The sequence below is a fragment of the Polypterus senegalus genome, unplaced genomic scaffold, assembly GCF_016835505.1.
Source record: "Polypterus senegalus isolate Bchr_013 unplaced genomic scaffold, ASM1683550v1 scaffold_21, whole genome shotgun sequence".
Classification (NCBI taxonomy): Eukaryota; Metazoa; Chordata; class Cladistia; order Polypteriformes; family Polypteridae; genus Polypterus; species Polypterus senegalus.
This window is the reverse complement of record NW_024383747.1, coordinates 40,754-61,455: the sequence shown is the minus strand read 5'-3', so window position 1 is coordinate 61,455 and position 20,702 is coordinate 40,754. Positions and strand designations below refer to the sequence as shown.

Sequence of the window (20,702 nt, the reverse complement as noted above, 5' to 3'; positions counted from 1 at the left end):
GAGCCTCATTTTTTGATAGGCCTAAGTTCATTTACATTTTACTAAAAAACATAAGCAAGATGCTTAAATGTTCAGGTTTAAAAGGAGGCACAATGAAGTGCATTGTAACCAGCACATCATTTCAGAAATTGGCGTGTGTTAATTCAGCAGTTTCTGCATTTCTGTAATAAAATGTTCTGCAGCCTAATTGCATGAATGTTCCATTTCTAGTCTCTGCTTTTATGCTTGCCTCCACTACAGTCATTTAAATATTTCAGCTGCTACTGCACAACATGCTTCTAATGAATGAATAATGAGCATTTTTCAAGCTTGTCAGAGTAATTTCAGTGAATATATTCCTCAATAACTAACTGCTTTAATTAATAGAAAGCACCAACATTTTTATTAAACTAAAGTGGACAATTTAACCATCAAATGCATAGGGCTTCCACAAACTATATCCCAATCCAGTTAAATCATAACTTACGTTTTCAATAGGGCTCTTCTGTAAAGTTTCTGTGTGGTTTTCTTCCTTATCATGAGAAGGTGACTGTCTGTTGTAGAGGTATTTACTATTGGGTTGGACTCCTCCTGATCATTCGTTATTTTCTGCTCTTTTATTTTTGTGGAAGCAGCAGTGTCCTCATTCTTGTGCAGTTCCTTTTCTGAAGAGTTTGATACTGTTGTAGAATCCACTCATCATAAGGGATTGAGTAATTGGTCTATCAGTAGGGCCCACAGCTTCCACAAAATTCCCAGAACTTGCCCGATTTTGTACATTTCTGTATCGCAAATGTTCATTACTTCGATTGTTCTGAATTGCGCTCCTTTCTCGAGGCTCAGTTCTGTTCAACTCTTGGAATCCAATTTCTCCATGTGTGGCACCACCTGTGGGCAATGCAGGTGGTGGTGGTGGTGATGGATCTTGATGGGTCAGTGGCCGTCTGAAGACAAAATGCTGAATGGTAGACTGGACACAGCCATAACATAAAATCTGTTGCAAAAGGCAAACAACTGTAAGTTAATATTTGGCTACACTATTTTTAGTCCATCACAGAACACAGTATTTGGTTTGCTTTGCTCAAATTAAGTAAATCTCTGCAATCCTGCTCAGGATTAAGCGGGCATAGAATATTGAATGGAATATTAAAATAAGTAAATTGGGAGTCTAGAAAATTACCATAAATTCCTAAAACTAACCCTTTCCCCCTCTTTTTTGAAATCAGTATTACTTCTTACAGGACCAATGGAAAACTTCAAGATATAATAATTTTCATTAAACAAATAAAATTTAAAAAGATGTATTAATGCTTACAACAACTGTAACAGCTATGATGATAACCACTGGAATCTGCAATGTTATAGGAGATCTTTAAGGCTTCGAGGAATTCACCGATACCTTGTCCTACATGTTTCAGAGGCTCTGTTACAAAGTAGTGAAGGTCATAGCAATTGCCTGCAATTAGGAAGGAAAACACAAAACATTAAAACAGACCTCCAAGTCTAACAATTCATTCAAGTACAAATGTTACATTTCTACTTCTGAAGAAAAAATTATCTGGAATCTTGCAATTCAAAACAAGAACACTTCATCATATGTATCTCACTTTATATCTTGGTATGAAATTAACAAGCATGGCTTTGAAGTAGGGCTGTTCGATATAGCGATATATATCGGATGACAATATGAAAACATCTATCGCTGCACATTACGCTATCGTTTGTTTCGTGGTGTCGCAAAAATAAACTGTTTACGGCAATATTTTTTTCATTGTTTTGATGGCCACCACGTGGATGCAGACACACTAGCATGGCTGATGAAGGCGAGGCAACACCAGGTAGCTCCACACAGAAGGACCTTGTTCCTAAACGAGGGGCTACCTCTGTAGTATGGAGATGGTTTGGATTTGAAGAGTCTGACACGGACCAGAAAGCGGTACTGTGCAAATTATGCTGCAAACCGATCGCTACCACAGACTCCAACACGACAAACCTCTTCTACCACCTCCGCAAAAAGCACGTGGCGAGCATGCAGAGAGTTTACAACTGAGAGGCAGGCCACGTGGGATATTACAGTTGTAAAGGTACTATTTAAGCGAGCATGTTAAAAGCTTGGAAGATTAATTGCTATCAAAACAATTTGCTTAAGGCATAATTTTCCCTGCAGCGTTTGCTGTCAGCGTTAATCTTGTTAAAATTACGTTTACGCCACAACTGCATTAACATGGCAAATCTCTGTTAACGAGTTACCGCGGATGCCCGTGCTTGGGGCTGGACGGCATCAACACGTTAGCGCCGTCCAGTCCCACGCGCGGGCGATCAGCTGTAACTCATTAACGGAGATTTGCCACACTATGTGCAAATTAACATTTTACTAGAATGTAGCCTAAAAATATTATATTTAATATTATATATTTAATATATTTTTGTCGTAAGCCTTATTGCTGCTACAGTTTGAAGTACAATGTTTACATTTAGTTTTGACAGTTAATGTTAGACTTGTATTTATTTTGTTTAAAGGGTTTATTGGCCTTATATAGTTTAGTTGTTAGTGCTTTGATCCTTTTATATTTAATATATGTTGTGAGAGTTATTGCTGCTACAGTTCACATTTTGTTTATGTCAGGCATTTTATATAGCAGTATTTTATATTGGGCCTTTAGTAATTTGTTTTTGAAAAGTGTTTTATATTTGATACATTAACATTTTATGTTTACATTCTAAGTCAAACATTTGCTCAAATGTTCTAAATAAAAGAACAGAAATAATTACAAGTTGAGCACTTCTCATTTTTGATTTTTTAATTTAAATGAAAAAAAAAAGAGTGGTGATTATATAAACTATTCACTGAATACAAAGAAAATGTACTATATCGTGATATCGGGATATGAAATGAAATATCGGGATATAAGATTTTGGTCATATCGCACAGCCCTACTTTGAAGCAGTTTTTTCCCTACTCTCCCCACTGAAGTTTTCAGAAAATAAAGGCAGTGGAGATACTACTGTACTTCCTGGGCAATAGGATTTACTGCCCCAAATCTTTTCTTCTGCACTGTTGTCAACTGTCCATATTTCAGTCATAACAACTACTATATTTTAATTTCTTCAGTTTCAGTATGAATTTAATGTAATATGTAGGTTTTTGAATATAAATGCAACAATTACAAATTCTGTATATACAGTGTTACAGGTTTTACAGTTATGTGAATTATGGTGATAAATGTGTAAGCATTTCAAGACTGTACTGAGTGAAGAACATTATAAAACGAGCCCTAAGTTTCAGCTTCATTTTCTTAGGCTTCCTGTTAGATTTTGTTTTGTTAAAGCTGCCATGACATGAATTACATTTCAATATTGTTTATTAGAATTGTTTTACTTTTCAAGAGGTTGTCCTATGATGTGGCCACCCACATGAATAAAGTTTAACCACATATGTACAGTAACTTTTAAACATAGTCCTGTACCTGTTGAGGGTGGACATCTAAAGGCGCTTACCAAAAAGCTGAAAATTTCAGTATTTTGATTTGATATGCTATATTAACCTCCAATGGGAAATTGCCTTTTAGCATGACCTTTCGGGTCAGAGTGCAGGGTTAGCCATTGTACAGCACTCTGGAGCAATTTTCTGGTTAAGGGCCTTACTCAAGGGCCCAATGAAAGTAGGATCCTTCTTGTAATAACAGGACTTGAACTGGCAACCTTACAGATACCAGCACAGACCCTTCACCTCAGAGCCAAATTTATATAAAGGATAAAATCAAGACAAATGTCCGACTTACTTTTATTAAAATCTTATAACCAACAATAAATGGTAAGTATTGCCATATATACAGAGTATAATGAAATATTTACTTTCATATGCTCAGCAACATGTAACACCATCATTCCTCTCCTATTTAACTGAATATCAAATCTGAAATTTCAGTAAGAGTGAATAGAATTTTATTCATTCTTGCTTTTAGTAATAATTAAATCTCTAAAGAGCATTCAAGACAATAAGCTGTAATTAATGCTTGAAAAATTATTACAAACTAGTCTGTCATACCACTAACCCTGTATTATACTAAAGTTGAGCCTTCTGGTTACTGATGTAACTACTTCCTTAGTGCAGTCCACACACAAATTAATGTTCTGGGTAAATCCATGTCATGTTATCAAGTAATGTCAGTAATGACATGAATGAATTTTCTGTTCAATTTCAGTGTAGCATATTTGGAATCTTAATTAATGTCATTATTTACTATTTCATATCAATATGGCTGCTATAAAAAAGTCCCATTAGTAATATGAAACCATGTGATGCCAGCTATAAGTAAAGATATTTCAGCAAAGGCTCAAAACCAAAGACCACATTTTCTGGAGATATTCATGACATTATAAGGTAACTTTAGTAAAATCACACATGGTAATTTTTCACTTTGGGGATAGCATAGTATTTAAGCAAAACACAGAGTTGGAAAACAGCTTTAAAACAACATGGAAACCATTTCTGTGCAACTTATTTGGGAGATATAGCCAGTCAAAGTCATAATCCCTGCCCCAACATGTTCAAACTTTTAACTCTCCCTTAATATTTAACCAAGATATGTACAATTGCAGTTCCATGGGATACTCATATGACTACATCAGCATGCCAAGTTTCGTTAAAATCTGTGACGATATGGTCCAAAAGTGTGATGATTTGACACTGAATTACCTTTTCTAAAATTCATAACAATACTAATAGCGGATATCTGTACATTTTCTGAATAAGCAAAACAATTTTATTGTACATTTCTGACTCCCTATGTGCATGTCATAGGTTTAATCATACTGCATCACATTTATGCAACCTGCAAATATCTAAAAGTAAATGGGGTACTTTGTTAGTTTTCTGCATCACTGAAGTTTAAAGATACACCATCAAAATACAATAAGTTAACAGTAAGTACAGTTTCAGTGTTTCACAATCCATCACATCTTACCTTAGTTGGAGGAACAATCAAGATCGGATCCACCACCAGATGCTCATAGTATTCTTTGCAAGGATCATCCCTTAAAGTCATGGTGCTTCTAAACCACTCTAAAATATAAAATTAACACTTTATACACAGATATATTTAAATACACATACAGAGAAACAAACATGGTTTCAAGGCGTTTATTTTGACACGTAATGGTGAACATTCAGTTAAATTTGGGTATTATGGTACACTAAAATGATCTCATCTTCATTTAAGCATTATTTATTCTACCACAGGCTGCCTGCATGATCAGGATAACAGGAAATGTTTTTCCTTTCTGCACTAGTTGCAAACACAACAAATTCAGATCGATCCTGTTCTACTAAACAGCGACTTCTAGCAGTGACGCCTGCAACACACTTCTTGTATTTTACTGCATTTAATTCCAGGTTATACAGGGTGAGGCAGAAAGGACGGACTTTTTTACAAAATCACAAAATTGTTAATTTTTCTTACAAAGAAATTTATTGAAAGATTTGAGTTCATATTGAAATAGCATTTGACAATTTGTAGGGATGGAAATGCAGGTCTAAATGCAAAATACGCCTTACGATTACTGAGGCCAAGTTCAAAGAATGCTTCTGAGCAGATCGACTTGGACTGCGCAGCAGGGCTAGTCGTGCGCTTTCCACATTTTCAGAGTGCGTGCGTTCGTGTAGCCCCGGCGTCTTTTCTTCATTAGTGTAACTCATATGCGAAGTGCTTTAACCCAACGTAGGATAGTGTTACGGGGAACAGGTTTATTTTTGTAGATATTGAAGCGGCAGCGATACTCACGCTGAACTGCGGTAATAGATTAGTTGTTCTTGACAAAACAGTTGTACGCAAAAGCGCATTCTATCGTCCACGGCTCCATGGCTTCAACTAAAATGAAAATAAAAATGCTAAGACTTCGAACCTAACACACATCTGTCACTCCACCTAGTGGCGAGTTCTAGCCATTTCAAAGACGTCCGTCCTTTCTGCCTCACCCTGTACAGTACTTGATTTCTTTTTGCCTTCTTTTCCCATGTTCTCTTACTGGACATTAAGAGACTTAGCATATATCCTGGTTTTGTTTACAGAACATGGAAATGCATATTCAACTTATTTTAGAGTTCAGCCTTTTGCTGGAATGATTTTATTACTATTACACCAAATGGACTGGGAAGTTTACACCTGTAAATGCTGTACAGCGGAGGAGTCAATATGGACATCTCACACAGCCGGTCATCTGGTCATGTCATGACACCAGCTACCAGTACCAGTAAAGTCTATAGGACAGTACTATTGTATACAGAAACAATCTAATACAGACTAATAAATAAATCTAACAAAAGAAAGAAAAATATGAAGTAGTAAAAAATGAAAGGTTGTGGCTGTTCATATAACAATTTAAAATTTAAAAATATTGTTTTTAAAGCAGTAAGAAGAGAGACTGCATTGCACCCAATGACATGTGGTAAAGGGATTAAAGGAGATTAACATCAACTTCTTCAGTGTCAAAAATTTTTGCTTTATAACTGTCTAACTGTCCCCACGGCTCCGCCTGCATAGTAGTGAAACAGGACAAACTTTAAAAACCAATAAACAGGTATCGCTACCTAAGCAGAGGCAAAGTGCGCTCCAACACATCACAAGAGGTAGACCGACTCAAATGGAGGGTGGAGTGTGAGTGAGGAGGGTCCTGCCCAGCTCCCCACTCCTGACATCACGCTTCACCCTCCCATTGGCCTGCAGCCTCTGTCTCAGATTAGCGAATAAATCCCTCCTGCAAGCGAACTATGATACTTTGCACTATGAGAGAAATTGCAAAATCAACCAGAATGTTCAAGGACAGACAGACATTGGCTTTTATATAAACAGAGAAGTTGTTCTTGATGGTAAATAGTCCATTCAATATTAAACAGCTTTACATTTATACCTTTCACATCACCTGGGGTACATACTACATACCTTTCAGATTGTCTTTCCAATCAAATTCTTTTATTCCTGTGCACTTCTCCTGGATGTGTTCCATTTTAACCATATTTTTTGATGTTCAGCAAAAGCAATCTACAAATTACAACCTGTGTTAACGTTTTACTAGTGAATGTTGATAATTAAAGCATAATATATAGTACAAAAATAAAAAAAAAATCAGAAACTCAGTTAACTTTGAATCATTAAAGTTTGATTATTTATTAAAAGGGAAACATGGTACCTTATACAGATACAGCCAATTCCAGGCAATACTGACGAAAAAGCAAACAGCAAACAGCCGCTTGAACTGTACCATCCAGGAAACCTTTGACCAAACTTCAGTGCAAATTATCAGAACAATCAACAGTGAACACATCAGCACCTAAAATCACATTGATGGTACATTTTTATTAAAGCAGTTACAGCTACCTATCCACTGTCCTTAACTATATATAAAATTTTAAAAATGTTAGCTTAAAAATAGGCCCAAATTTTCATCAAGCACATTTATTTTGTTCGGTTAAGTCACCTACTTTTAACAATGCTTCTAACTCTATACCAAATGTGTCTTCAAAGCGCCATTTCAAGCTTCATAATCATGGGGCTTAAAGTTGACCAGAATATGACTAAGGGCTTCATCCATTACTGCTGGCTTCCAGCTCTCACTGTCCAGAAATTTTGTGATTTCAGAAACTGACTGTCTCGTTAGGTGAACTTCAGCATCATAGACAACTTCCTTGTCAACATGATCAGGCTGAGAATAAAACAAAAAAACTATTTAATTTTGAAACATATGAAATACTATATTAACTTTACTGTGACATTTAAAAACTTTTTTTTTTTTAAGCGTACAATGGGGAGGGAGAAAGACAGAGGGAAGATGCACACATGGTTGCTCGGAGTTAATTGTTAGGTGTTAAACTGCAGTGATTATTATAATATGCAAGATACAATTCTATGCTTCAATTCTCAAATCTGCATCATCACATTTATCGTACAGCAGTACAATGGAAAAATTCCACTTATCTGTGAATACCATTCAGTAACATTTAACAAATATAACAGGTACACTTCACTTACTTACACTTAAATCTCAAATTCAAATAGACCAAAACTGACAACCTTGTAGTTTTAAAGTTCAGTGCCTTAGTCATTAGGCTACTACAAATGCCAGAATTGCATCCATCTTCATAATCAATGATAAAATCAGAGTTGCAGGTGGAGTCATGTAGAAAATAACATCTAGAGCTGGAAAATTTCAAAACCATCTAACAACCCTTTTTATAAATCTGGCTTTCCAGTAATTGTATCATAATATAGTATTCTGATTATAAAAGTGTTAATAGCCAGCATTAACCCATTGCTTTCTTTTTGTTTTCGTCTCCCCACATTTCTTCAAAGCCTATTCTGCAGTCACTTGGGGTATTGAAGGAAACAAGGAGGACTTGTATACCTTTAGTACCAACTGTGCTAATTGTATCAACTGTGCCCAGTGGAGGGTGGGTGACTAGCTAGCCTAGGTCATTGGGACTTTCACGATGCAGAAACTGATTAGCATCAGCTACTTTGATGCTGCACTATAATACTACAAAATACAAAGCATCCCATTTCTATGTCAGTGTAAATAAATGTAAATTATGACATAATAAAGACTATTTTGTCATGTTAAATATTTTAATTGCACATTCATTACTTGAACTACAATTATGCATGGTCTTTGGATTTTGTGAGACAGTTTTGCTGTGAAACTTGCAATACGGCAGTGAAAAGACCAAAATCAAATGAACAAAAACACAGCTGAAGTGAAAAGTATTCTATCGATTAAAGTGGTTCTACAGCTACGGACGACAAAGAACTGTGGGAAATCAAGATACAAAGCCCTGTCCATTGACCCTTGCTGTGTGCATGTTGAGAACTTGAAAACGAAAATGCAAAGTGGAAATGCGTTTTACTGTTAATTTTTGCAGCTTCATTGCTGTTCAGACTAAAATGAAATTGTAAATGGGGGTATTTCATTTAAATTTTTGTGCACAGACTTTGAATTTGCAAAGAGAGATTACATTTTCATTTTATGATTTTCATTTCCTTTCTTGCAGAAAATACTTCCCATAGATGAAGCTCTTTAAATTGTAGGCCAGAAAACCTGAACTGTGGGTGCTGCAGGATACACAACATGTAAAATGAGCCCTCAACAAGCAAGGAATAGGTGCAACTTGCATTCAGTGCCAAGTTCATCTTTAACCCTTTCTGCAGTCGCTTCAGTCCTTTGTGTGTTCAGCTGAATTGCTGAAAGACTGTCGGCTTTAAGCTTTCACCACCTGTTGGGCGAACGAGTTTGCGCTGTTCTCTACTTCTTGTCGGATGTCTTTTTATTCTAGTGCACTTTACTGAGGGATACGATTAGTTTTTCTTGTAAACTTATAAACTTGGATACATATACACACACACACACACACACACACACACACACACACACACACACACACACACACACAGAGTGTTTTACGACGCTGGTTTCGTACTCCGCTCATGCTGCCCTTGTTAACAGAAACCTGAGCACAACTTATAAAGTATGTGCAATTCAAATCACTTTACACTTTGTTAATCTACTGATAGATGGATACTGTACTTTATTAATCCCAAGGGGAAATTCACATACTTCAGCAGCAGAATACTGATAAAGAACAATATTAAAAGAGTGATAACAATGAAGGTATAACAGACAGCCAATTTTATATAATGTTAACATTTACCCCGGGTGGAACTGAAGAGTCGCATAGTGTGGGGAGGAACGATCTCCTCAGTCTGTCAGTGGAGCAGGACAGTTACAGCAGTCTGTCGCTGATGCTGCTCCTCTGTCTGGCGATGATCCTGTTCAGTGGATGCAGTGGATTTTCAATTATTGACAGGAGCCTGCTCAGCGCCCATCACTCTGCCACGGATGTCAAACTGTGCAGCACCGTGCCTAATACAGAGCCTGCCTTCGTCACAGTTTGTCCAGGAGTGAGGAGTCCCTCTTCTTTATGCTGCCTCCCAACACACCAACGCATTAGAAGGCGCACACCACACCTGTCTGATAGAACATCTGCAGCATCTTATTGCAGATGTTGAAGGACGCCAGTCTTCTAAGGAAGTATAGTCAGCTGTGTCCTTTCTTTACACAGAGCATCAGTGTTGGCAGTGCAGTCCAATTTATCATCCAGCTGCACTTCCAGGTATTTATAGGTCTGTACCCTCTGCACACAGTCACCTCTGATGATCACGGGGTCCATGATGGGCTTGGTCCTCCTAAAATCCACCACCAGCTCCTTGGTTTTGCTAGTGTTCAGTTGTAGGTGGTTTGAGTCGCACCATTTAACAAAGTCCTTGATTAGGTTCCTATACTCCTCCTCCTGCCGACTCCTGATGCAGCCCACGATAGCAGTGATGTCTGCGAACTTTTGCACGTGGCAGGACTCCGAGTTATATTGGAAGTCCGATGTATATAGGCTGAACAGGACCGGAGAAAGTACAGTCCCCTGCGGCGCTCCTGTGTTGCTGACCACAATGTCAGACCTGCAGTTCCCGAGACACACATCCTGAGGTCTGTCTTTAAGATATTCCACGATCCATGCTACCAGGTATGAATCTACTCCCATCTCTGTCAGCTTGTTCCAAAGGAGCAGAGGTTGGATGGTGTTGAAGGCGCTAGAGAAGTCCAGAAACATAATTCTTACAGCACCACTGCCTCTGTCCAAGTGGGAGAGAGACTGGTGTGGCATATAGATGATGGCATCCTCCGCTCCCACCTTCTCCTGGTATGCGAACTGCAGAGTTTATGATGTGTATTTGTACCTTGTTAACATACCTACAATGAAGATCATTCTTGTTATATGTATATTTGAACCCTTTTGTCTGCTGCAGTAATCATGCAATTACCTTTGGATTTATAAAATTTTTATCTATTGTGGCCTTCAGGGGCACTCGCTCCCAAAACCCAACACAGACAGACACAGGACATAAGCTCAGCAATACATTTTTTATTTGGTTGGGGAAGTGCCTCCTTTTCGTTTCTCACCTGCACAGCATACAGTGGTGTGAAAAACTATTTGCCACCTTCCTGATTTCTTATTCTTTTGCATGTTTGTCACACAAAATGTTTCTGATCATCAAACACATTTAACCATTAGTCAAATATAACGCAAGTAAACAGAAAATGTAGTTTTTAAATTATGGTTTTATTATTTAGGGAGAAAAAAATCCAAACCTACAAGGCCCTGTGTGAAAAAGTAATTGCCCCTTGTTAAAAAATAACCTAACTGTGGTGTATCACACCTGAGTTCAATTTCCGTAGCCACCCCAGGCCTGATTACTGCCACACCTGTTTCAATCAAGAAATCACTTAAATAGGAGCTGCCTGACACAGAAGTAGACCAAAAGCACCTCAAAAGCTAGACATCATGCCAAGATCCAAAGACATTCAGGAACAAATGAGAACAGAAGTAATTGAGATCTATCAGTCTGGTAAAGGTTATAAAGCCATTTCCAAAGCTTTGAGACTCCAGCGAACCACAGTGAGAGCCATTATCCACAAATGGCAAAAATATGGAACAGTGGTGAACCTTTCCCAGGAGTGGCCAGCCGACCAAAATTACCCCAAGAGCGCAGAGGCGACTCATCCGAGAGGTCACAAAGACCCCAGGACAACATCTAAAGAACTGCAGGCCTCACTTGCCTCAATTAAGGTCAGTGTTCACGACTCCACCATAAGAAAGAGACTGGGCAAAACGGCCTGCATGGCAGATTTCAAGACGCAAACCACTGTTAAGCAAAAGAACATTAGGGCTTGTCTCAATTTTGCTAAGAAACATCTCAATGATTGCCAAGACTTTTGGGAAAATACCTTGTGGACTGATGAGACAAAAGTTGAACTTTTGGAAGGCAAATGTCCGTTACATCTGGCGTAAAAGGAACACAGCATTTCAGAAAAAGAACATCATACCAACAGTAAAATATGGTGGTGGTAGTGTGATGGTCTGGGGTTGTTTTGCTGCTTCAGGACCTGGAAGGCTTGCTGTGATAGATGGAACCATGAATTCTACTGTCTACCAAAAATCCTGAAGGAGAATGTCCGCCATCTGTTCGTCAACTCAAGCTGAAGCGATCTTGGGTGCTGCAACAGGACAATGACCCAAAACACACCAGCAAATCCACCTCTGAATGGCAGAAGAAAACCAAAATGAAGACTTTGGGGTGGCCTAGTCAAAGTCCTGACCTGAATCCAATTGAGATGCTATGGCATGACCTTAAAAGGCGGTTCATGCTAGAAAACCCTCAAATAAAGCTGAATTACAACAATTCTGCAAAGATGAGTGGGCCAAAATTCCTCCAGAGCTGTAAAAGACTCATTGCAAGTTATCACAAACGCTTGATTGCAGTTATTGCTGCTAAGGGTGGCCCAACCAGTTATTAGGTTCAGGGGCAATTACTTTTTCACACAGGGCCATGTAGGTTTGGATTTTTTCTCCCTAAATAATAAAACCATCATTTAAAAACTGCATTTTGTGTTTACTTGCTTATATTTGACTAATGGTTAAATGTGTTTGAAGATCAGAAACATTGTGTGACAAACATGCAAAAGAATAAGAAATCAGGAAGGGGCAAATAGTTTTTCACACCACTGTATATTCACAAGCACAAATAAGCACAATACAGAACTTTCCTTTTCTTCTGTCTCCAGTCCTCATCCGGCAAGCTTTGTCTTTTCCCTCCCAACTCTAGCTCCTGGAATGAAGGCAACAGGCTTCTGTTATACTGCACGTGGCAGCTCATCCAGTGGCTCATTAGCATGATTCGGAAATACTTCCAGGTGAGGTGTAAGCCGAACAAAGTAGGGCCCAAAACCCTGCAGCACCCTCTGAAGGCACTCCCATGATACCCTGTGGGAATCTGAGGCACTGCTGCAACACAGGGGGCTGCCATCTAGCGCCCAGAGGAGGTAGTGTCCTGTGCAGGCTCTGTCCCCAAGCAGTCATTCTCCTATAGAGGCATCCAGGCTGGTCCACCACACTTTCAAATTCTAAAACTGACCCCAAAATTAAGAAATTGCCTTGGATATAGTATGAAATACTAGCACAATGCACCCAAATTAATTGAAAATGGTCACTTCATTTATCTTGGGCAGTTCAGGGCTACAACCATTATGTAACCACAATGACTATATATACACATATACATATACATATACATATACACAACCCTTCAGCTAAGGCAGAGGGTTGGCTAGTTTGATTACAATGTATAATAAACACATATTCAGACTGAAATCTATTTAAGAACTTACCAAGCCAATCTTCTGAATGTCCCTTAATAGCTTATTCAGGTACCTTTTGAAAACAGGGTTGCAGTCTTTTTCATTTTTGAATTGGGCCCTTAAGTTGGAGAATCTTAAAACAGAAATAAGAACACTATGAAAAAAGTGAAAAGCAACAAACCATCTCTACATTAAAATGTTTTAAATTATGGAACTTGTATATTGCAAATTACACAATTACATCTTTCAACTTCAGTAAATCTACTAGTGAAAATTACATGCGTTGCTGAAATCATTTTCCTCAACTATTTAGGCACAAATCTTACTGCCACACCAGTGGTCCTATACCAAGAAAATGTGAAAATGTACACATTAGTGTCACTTCATTACAGAAGATGTAAAATGTACAATTAGGTTAGATAGTGTCCAAAAGAGATACGTTTACATCTTGAAATCTTTAATCTTAATTTTTTTTTTTTTTAATTTTTATTACTATTTAATTTAATATTGTTTCTTTGCATCAGTATACTGCTGCTGGATTATGTGAATTTCCCTTGGGATTAATAAAGTATCTATCTATCTAACATGTGCAGTACCTTACAGTATGAAAAAATACTCTCTCCTTCTCTACTTTTCTAATCTTTCACAACGATACATTGTGGCTGAGAAAAAAATTCATTTTTTGTCCGAGACCTCTCTGACCTTTACTGCGCTATTCAGGAGTGGCTTTGTTTTCTCAGCCACAAGAGTCTTAATAAGAGACAGTGTCACAGAGAAGAGAAGGAAATTGATTTTTATCAATATCTACCAGCTCACTTCCAGCCTTCCTTTTATTGTGCATGATTATATACAAGTCACTTAACTTGCCCAAAATTTATAAAAAAAAAAGCCCCAGTAATGAGACTGGCAACACTGCAAGCGATCTATAACGCTGCGCTGTTGTCCTTGATAGAGCACGTGTGTCAGTACCCTCCCATAGCTCATTGCGAGTTTCAACTCCTTCCGTTAACTACGTGATTTTGTGACTGCTATTAGCGAAGTTGTGTTTTGGTTGTCGCCACGCAAAATGGAACAGCGGAATTTGGAGCAACGTTGTGCCATTAAACAGCAAGTGTGACGTTTGAAAAGTTAAAACAGGCCTATGGGGAACATTGATCCTGAGCTCAAGTTTTTCGCTGGCACAAATCATTTTTGGAAGGCAGAAAACACGTTGAAGATGAACACCGCTCATCTTCAACTTCAAAACCAATGAAAACATCGAACGTGTGAACACTCTTATGAGATCAGACCGTCGTTTAACATTAAGAATGTTGAGTGAACAATTAAATTTGAACAGATTTACCGTTCAAATTTTGACTGAACACTTGCACATGCGAAAGGTCTGTGCCAAAATGGTGCCAAAACTGCCCTCTCCGTAACAGAATTTTTGACCTCAAAAGGCATTCCTGTGGTTCCCCAGCCCCTTATTCACCTGTCCTCAGTCCGTGTGACTTTTCCTAAACTGAAAAATGTCCTCAAAGGACGTCTTTTTGGGACTTTAGAAAACATCCAAAAGAGTGTAACGGACATGCTGAAGACCATACCGGTTGAAGACTTCCAGCGCTACCAACAGTGGGAACAACGTCTCCATCGGTGTGTAGCTGCCCAAGGAACTACTTTGAAGGGATAACATTGATGTTTGAAAAAATAAAAACTTTGGTAAATAAAAAATCAGTGTCATTACTTTTCTGCCACACCTCGTATATTAAAGCAAAGCCAGATCTCCCAACCAAATGTGTATGTTAATGCACCTCAGTATTTTTCCTTAAGTACCACCAAGTACATGAAATGGAAGAGTGGTATTTTTAAATCAAGCCATTGTACATTAAATTAGATATTAAAATGACAAATTTTGGCCAAGTTATATAAATAAATATTTAATGGAATGAAGATGGAGTCAAACTTGAGAACAGGAGTTGGACATCCTAATTTGATCTTTTACATTTACATAAAAGGCAGTAAACAGCTATACAAATAAGTGCATACCTGGGCTTCTAGCTCTGCAAGTTTCCTGGTGCATTCCAATGCATCAGGGCAGGACACAGTCGGCGATGAGCAGTGATCAGTACACTGTAGATATTTCACCTGAAAACAGGAAAAGGTGACATATCCGCTATAAATACTGCAAGTCAGTCTTTGACACTTGGGACATTTGTTAAATAAATTCATCCAGTAACAAATCTTAATAGTATTCTGCAGCTTGTTAAATGGCACAATAAATGGCCTACTCTGCCAAATACAGAGAATGCTGAAAGGACTCCATGTGGAACTTCATGATTTATAGTCCAAAGTCTTAATCACTATGCCACATATATGAATGATGAGTTAATTGCATTTGGAACAGAAAACTTAAGTATAGTACAATATGTAAATCTAATTGCCACGATTGTGACATGTAGTGTCATCAAAAATGTAGTCAAAAGCAATAAACTGAGGTCAAAACACTAGTACTTACACATGGACGGCTTCCACATCAAAACCTGTTTAATAAAACAAACAAACTCTATTTTGGCAATATAAACAGCAACAGATTTTTGAAATGTTTGTCTTTGATTCTCAAAACAGATTGCATAATCTGAACCATAAAGTAAAGTAATTGTGTTTAAAAGTCCACTTAATTCAGCGCTCAGCCCCACTGCTTAAAAGTGATACTAACACTAAAGCCAAAACAAATACAAAATTAACCTCATTCTTGGTTATTTAATTGATAATTACAGTGTTTCCTTTCTGAGGCGAAACATTTCTCATGTAAAACAAAAAGAAAAACATTTGTGAGGTTAAAAGACACTTTGGATAGACCGAGACAAAGACAAATAAAAATCATAATCAATAAATAAAAGTGAACTGTGGAGTTAAATCAACAGGCCTTTGTTTTTGGGTTACAAAAATGTATTAATCTACCCTCTAACCCATTACTACCATGATAGCACATAGGACTGAATACCAGTCCAGAGAATACAGACAAACACTCAGTCATACTGGGGCAATTTAGAACCATAAACAACCCTAAATTTAAAACTATGCAAAGCACAGGAAACTAAAGTCAGAGAAAGGCCACACAGTCACTGGATTAAGTTACAGAGCTATAAAATGTATTTTTAAATAATGGAGGTCAAGGCTCTGGGACATGGAGAAACTGGCACAAGAAGATCTTAAAACTTTAATATATAAAATAGGTTTGGCTATAGACTTTGTACACTTATCAATCTGGAAATTTACATGCAATATATTGTTCTAAATTGTCATGTGTATCATCTGCCATGGATGAATTCATAAAATCATACTTCATAAAATGTAAAATGTTTCTCTCATTGAACAAAAGTGCAATGACATGCTGCAAGTAATTTCAATGTATTCCATATACGAGACATTCCTACCACTACTAATACTGTACTACATGTCTGTGGTTGTGTTTTGACTTAAAATATTCTGGAGCTGTTGGAGTAAATGAAGCCAGGTACTTGAGGGATATTTTAGTTAGCTCTGAAGTAGTATGACCAAAATGTAGTCATTTCTAGACTAGAAATCAAAACAGTCCATGTAGGTCAGAACCAATTATTCAACTCAAAAAAAAAAAAAGAGACAGATTTCTTTATTGTCATAAATACACAACAAAATTTTTGTGTTGGTAGAACTCGGCTTCAAGGCAGAATATTTAAACTACACAATACACTATAAATGATAAAATAAACAAGTATAAAAGATAGCAGCAATAAAACATCATCAAGTCCAGGGGGCAGGTTAGGGGTAGATGTAGATGTACAGTATGCGTGTGTGTATCAGCAGAGGCAGATGGACTTCATAGCTCTGGGGAAAAGCCGCTTTCTCAGTCGGATGGTACGTGTTTTATGTTTCTGTACCACTTTCCTGAAGGCACTGGTACAAACAGTCCATTTTCAGGATGGGCGAGATCCACAGCTATAAATTTGGCCCTCTTCTGCACCCTTCCAGCATATACAGAGTCCAGGTCTAGGAGGGGACTTCCCACGATCCCCTGTGCTGTTCTCACCACCCGTGCCAAGACCTTCCTGTCCTGTGCATCTGCCATACCACACTGTCATACTGTGACAGAGAATGCTTTCTATAGTGGATCTGTAGAAGTTTGTGAGTAGCCCAGAGGAGAATCCAACACGTCTCATCTTCCTGAGGAAGAACAGTCTTTGTTGGGCCTTCTTTAGCAGGTGAGATGTGTTCAAAGACCAGGTCAGATCCGATGTGGATACCCAAGAACTTGATATTGTCCACACACATCACAACCTCCTCATGTATGAATACAGGAGCATGTTCTGTTCTTCTGGACCTCCTATAGTCCACAATGATCTCTTTGGTCTTGCTGGTGTTCAAGATGAGGTTGTTGGCTGAGCACCATAGTGCTAGGTGTTGTATCTCCTCTCCGTAATGAATCTCATCATTGTCGGATATGAGACCCACCACGGTCGTATCATCCACAGACTTCATAACCATATTTGTGGCATGGATGGCAGAGCAATCGTGCATGAATAATGTGAAGAGTGCTGGGCTGAGCACACAACCCTGTGGCGGCCTGTGTTCAGAACCAGTGTGGCTGATGTACAATCTCCAATTCTAACCACCGGAGGCCTGTTGGTGAGAAAGTCCCTGATCCAGGGACACAATGATGTGGACAGACCCAGATTATCAAAATGTAATTTCACAATTGTATTAAGCAAAATTATGATTTTCTGTATTATCAAAGTAGTGTTAAAATATGGTAATTAAAAAATTAAAACAAACTCACTGTTTCAGATGTTTTAAATTACCGTGTTTCCAAAACAGGACCTACTCTGAAAATAAGCCCTAGTCAAGATCATCAGCTGAAAAGTAAGGTGCCTAAGGCCAGGTTTATACTTCACAAGATATGGAGCATGTGCCCAAAACATCCATTAAATTCGAGGACACCTTGCCACAACATCACTGAAAAGAATGTTTAACACTAGAATTACCAAGGGCATACGAGAAAACTCAAAATCCGCACACCTTAAATCCGTTCGCACCTCTCCCTCAGCGCCTTTTGTCCTGTAAATGTGCCGATCAAGACAAGCAGCCGACTATTCCATCCCCCACCCACCGCCGCAGTTCAATTTGCTCCAAGTTTCAAGTTTCTCAGTGCTCAGTGTTTATCTTCGAAAGTGAAGTGCTGGAGCTTTATTAGGTAAAAAAGTACATTGTCATTTAGAATACATACATTTCATGTGTTTTCAGTGTCATCAACTATCTCTGTAAAACGCTTGTTAACACAGAAATGTTTTCATGTATCTATACTAATAAAAGGCAAAGCCCTCACTCACTCACTGACTCACTCACTGACTCATCACTAATTCTCCAACTTCCCGTGTGGGTGGAAGGCTGAAATTTGGCAGGTTCATTCCTTACAGCTTCCTTACAAAAGTTGGGCAGGTTTTATATCGAAATTCTACGCGTAATGGTCATAACTGGAAGCAGTTTTTCTCCATTTACTGTAATGGAGATGAGCTTCAACGCCGGGGGCGGAGTTTCGTGACATCATCACGCCTCCCACGTAATCACGCAGTACATAGAAAACCAGGAAGACCTCAAAAAGCGCTTAAGAAAACATGCATTATATAATTGAGAAGGCAGCGAAACAATAAGAAGCGCGCGGTGACATATACAACCATATTCATGAGTTCTGCTACTGAAACAAAGCACGATGTAAACCTACACTTTAAATTAAGTTCATAGACAGGCTGCGCTGGCGTTTGTAATTTAGTGCCTGCCCATATAAGGCCGTCCGTCAGCGGCAAATCCAATAGCAAACTGCCACGGGTAAATATTCACGGGTGAAGGACTGTGCTTATGGAGAGGAAGATGAGATGGTCAGGGTGGTGTTTGACACAAACTCAGCGAAACTGCGAGAGAAAGTTTTAAGTGCCAGGACTAAGGTAACATTAAATACAGCCATGGACATAGCACGAGATGGCACCAGCACAGCTGGGAACCTTCGATGCATGTACACCGAGTGGCTCACGGAACTGACGAGTGCACAGATAAAAGCAACAGTTCCAAAGAGCTGAACAAAACCGAATTACACAATTGAAAAGGCAGCAAAAATATGAAGCGCCTGATAAGCATATTCATAAATCCAGCTACTGCGGAAACAAAGCACACGGTGGAAAAGTCAATGTCCCGCTAAAGGAAGACAGTGTAAAAAACCCCGCATGCAGTGTGTCAGGTCTCAGATAAAGAAGAAGACGAGCTGTTTATTGATGCAGTAAGAAACGAATCGATGAATGAAACCTGTCATCTTTACAACGATTGACAAACACGGAATGTAACTTGAACACAACACATCCTACAAATACGAACCTGATTGAAAGAAATAATGATAATCCTTGATGACAGCAACACTCAGTAACACTCACAAAACAAATACTGTATATTGACAGTCATGTTACGTTATTTTTAAAATGTTCCCTTTTCTTTTCTACCTTTTTAACACACTACTTCTCCGCTGATACGCTGGTATATATATATGTATATATATATACCGATCTACATACTCGAATAATGGATACTTTATTCGCCATCAATGATTGTTTTGGTAAAGCCATACTCAGTGTATTCATTAGATGAACGGTAAAAAAGTAAGAGCGAGGGGAGGATGACTCATTGAGGCATGCAGGCTGTAGTGCGCGTCAACTCTATCTGAATTGCGCGATCACATTTGAAAAAATATATCTTTTCAAGTTCTATTTAGTCCATATGTGTCAAACTCAAGGGTTAGGGGCACATCCGCCCGGCGTAATTATATCCGCCCGCGAGATCATTTTATATACTGTATTATTGTTATTAAAGCCCGGGTATATGAAGCGCTGGTAACACAATAAACTACAGATCCCATAATGCAGTGCTTCAGCTGCCTTGCCGAACACTTACCACGTTAATCAAGTCTACCTTATGATGCTGCAAGTTATTGCGAAGCTAGAGTTATTGCGCACTGAGTTTGCACGGCGCTTTGGTGACTTTGAAGAACAAAAAAAGTCCATCTACATGCGGCTCGAACCTTGTGCATGTTTGGTAGCACATATCTGTGTGAGAAGCTCTTCTCAGTGATAAAGACTAACAAAACAGCACACAGGAGTCGCCTCACTGATGAGCACCTGCAATCCATCCTGAGAATCTCCACAACACAGAACCTCACACCAAACAGAAACGAACTTGTGGCCAAAAAAAGATGCCAGGCGTCCAGCTCTAAAATGACATATGAGCAAAGACAACTGAATGATTTGATTTGTTATTGCACGTAAGAGCGGGAGTCAACCGTTTTAACAAACAGCGTATTGCACTGATACGAAATAGCTGTGTGTGTGTGTGTGTATATATATAACAACACTCATCACTCACAACAGTGACAAAACAATTCCATTGACAATCAGGTTACGTTATTTTCAAAATGTTTCTTTTCTTTT

The 20,702-nt window shown here is 38.5% G+C and overlaps 1 pseudogene; it reads right to left on the bottom strand.

Moving 5' to 3' along the window:
- Positions 1 to 622: 622 nt before the first annotated feature.
- Positions 623 to 17,305, bottom strand: LOC120521603 (annotated as a pseudogene).
- Positions 17,306 to 20,702: the final 3,397 nt, after the last annotated feature.